The sequence below is a fragment of the Notechis scutatus genome, chromosome Z (assembly GCF_049901735.1).
Source record: "Notechis scutatus isolate UNSWTSFEM ecotype Mainland chromosome Z, rNotScu1.2, whole genome shotgun sequence".
NCBI lineage: Eukaryota > Metazoa > Chordata > Lepidosauria > Squamata > Elapidae > Notechis > Notechis scutatus.
In genome coordinates, this window is record NC_142025.1 from 140,343,090 (window position 1) to 140,346,194 (window position 3,105).

A 3,105-nucleotide genomic window follows, 5' to 3' on the forward strand; every position below is an offset into this window, starting at 1 on the left:
ATGTGGCCAGATTATGAAGGTGTCATCTACGTATCTGAGCCAGAGTTTGGGTTTGTGATCATATTTTTCTAGAGCTTGTGTTTCAAAGTGTTCCATGTAGAGGTTTGTGATGACAGGAGAGAGGGGTGACCCCATGGGTGCTCCTTCTATTTGTTTGTATTTTTGTCCATTGTAGGTGAAGTATGTATTGGATAGGCAGTGGTTGGTCAGATCTAGGATGTGCTTGGGCGGGTTGTATTTGTTTTGGATGGGTGTCAAGGCTTCTTTTATTGGCACTTGGGTGAAGAGGGATATGACATCGAATCTCACTAGTAGGTCACTGGGTTGTAAGTTTTGTTTCTTTATGATCTCAATGAACTGGAATGAGTTTCTTACATGTGAGTTGATGGATTCTGCATAGGGCTGTAGTTGTTTGGTGAGAAATTTGGCTAGATTTTGTAGAGGTGAGCCTATGGAGCTGACTGTTGGTCTAAGTGGGGTTCCTTCTTTGTGTATCTTGGGGAGACCATAAAGCTTAGGGTATCTGGATGATTTCTCTCTGGGTATGATTCTTTGCTGGATTTCTTCGCTGATGGGGGAGGCATGGAAGGGGAAATTGGCCACACACAAAAATATGAATTTTTTGGTCAGAGCCTGATTTGATTGTGGTCAGAAGTGTTTGTGGCCAGAGGTTCTACTGTAATGGGAAATTAAGCTTCCTTTGATTTAAGTCACTTTTCTCCACTCTCCAATCCTTCCCTTACACTTTTTTTTTCTTCTGTTCAATTCTGTTTGATTCCATTGAGATTGCCTGGACAAGTTCCTTCAGGTTTTTTTGTAAGGTTTCTTCAGAAGTGTTTTGCCATTGTCTCTTTCCTATGGTTGAGAAAAAGTGATTGGCTAAAGGTCACCCAGCTGCCTTTGTGCCTTGGGCTGGACTGGAATTCCCAGTCTCCCAGTTTCTAATTTGATGCCCTAACCACTAGTACTTTTTATTTCCTAGATGGAATATTAATGCAAAGTTTCCATTGTTGAAGGGAAATGTGTAAAAGTGTTTGTAATTGTTATTGAATTTTCATTATTTATAGAATCCCTGAAATAGTAACAGAAATTATTACATGGCAGGGCAACCAGTTAAAACACACATCCACATCTACAATTGAGAGTCCAAGAAGTATTCCGTTCTGAGAAAAGGTCCTAGAGTGGTTGTGTGATTCACTAAGATAATATAATCACAAATAAATTCACTGGTCACTAAATTAAAATTGTAAACTTTCTTTCCTATTTCCAAGGATTTAATCCAAATTACTAATTCTGAGTATGCAAATGAAAAACATATAGGTGTCTCATTTGAGTAAGCTACATAATTATTAATAATTCTTCAGAAGAATTGTTTAATTCTTTATTTAATGTTCCTTTTTTGTTTTCAGGCTTCCATCTGAATGATACCATGAAGAAAGATAACCAGTCCTGTTTGACTGAGTTTCTCCTGCTTGGCTTCTCAGATTTTGAGTGTATGGAAGAACTTCTGTTTTGTCTGGTTCTAATATTTTACCTCATAGCCTTGATGGGCAATAGCTTGGTTTTACTCGTCACCATTACCAGTCCCACCCTTTACACCCCAATGTATTTCTTCCTCTGGAACTTGTCTTTTTTGGAAATTGGCTACACCTCATCCATCAGCCCAAAGATGTTAATGATTCTGCTCTCAGAAAACCAGACTATATCCTTTTGGGGCTGTGCTGTGATGTCAAATGTGCTGCTTTCTTCTCTTTAGTGTCACTGAGTGTTGTCTTCTTTGTGCTATGGTGTATGACCGTTATGTTGCCATTTGCAAGCCCTTGCAATACTCTTCTATCATGAACGATAAGAAATGTGCGAACCTAGCTGCCCTCTCATAGATCACTGGGGCATTTGTAAGTTTGGGACAATCTATTTCAATCTTCACCCTTCCCTTCTGTGGGTCAAACAGAATCAGCCATTTCTTCTGTGATCTTATGCCTGTTCTGAAATTGACTTCCATTGATACTTACAAAAATGAAGTGGCCAATGCCATACTAACTGTGGTATTTGTCTTGGTCCCCCTTTTGTTCATCCTCTTTACATACCTCCTCATCATCTCCTCTATTCTCACAATGCCAGTGGCCATGAGTCAGCACAAAGCCTTTTCCACTTGTTCCTCACATCTCACTGTTGTTCTTCTGTCCTATGTAACAATCACTGCTGCCTATGTTCATCCCAACTCAGCAAATTCTCAAGACAATAACAGGTTCCTTGCCCTACTCTACATAGTAGTGACTTGAACCCCATCATTTACAGCTTGAGGAACAAAGAGATAAAAGTTGCTTTCAAAACATTAGTAGCAAGGGAGAAGGCGGAGCTTCGTCTCTGCGATACAGCTGCAATCTCGGGGCTCCGAGATCGCAGCTGATATTTTCGCCCCTGGTCGGTCCTAACGGACCTAAACGTGGGAAAAACTATGTTTTTCTGGCTGGGGGGGGGGGGAGTGTATTAAGAAACACTGTAACACTGCCAACTAGAGGCTTGAAAATATTTTATTTGAATTGGAGAAGAACCCTGAAAAGACTACTTCTCAAGGTCACTTTAATTTGATAAGATAGAGGGAGAGCGCAGCAGAATATTATTACAGGTGCTTTCCTGGACCCTTATCAACATTTCAACACTTGAGGCTTGGCTTTGAAGCTTGTGGAGAAGAGAGTCATAATAAGAGCCTTGGACAAATAAATAAAGTACAGTGTGTTTTCTTATCTTTTTTCAGTTGAGTACCCCTACTCACCAGCCTCTCTGTAAACTTTAATTTTAGTAATATTCTTATTTTTGCTTTTTATTTTAAAGGGAAAGCCTCAGAATTTTTTCTTTATTTTTCTTTTCTTCTCCTTCTTTTTATTGGGATTTTTTTTTTTTGCTTTTTCCATTTATATTTTTGGACCACTCTGCCTTTTCTTTTTTTATTAATATTGAGATTTCCCAATTGGATTAAGGTGTGAAGAAGCTGAAGGGATTTTTTCTTTTTCTTCCTTATTTTTTTTTTTCTTCCTAATTATTATTATTATTTTTGGGCTTTTTTCTTTTTTCTATTTTTTATTTTTTATTGTGGACTACTTC

At 38.5% G+C, this 3,105-nt stretch overlaps 1 pseudogene; it reads left to right on the forward strand.

The window, feature by feature from the left end:
• Window positions 1-1,429: 1,429 nt before the first annotated feature.
• LOC148129345 (olfactory receptor 10A4-like) lies at window positions 1,430-2,410 on the forward strand (annotated as a pseudogene).
• Window positions 2,411-3,105: the final 695 nt, after the last annotated feature.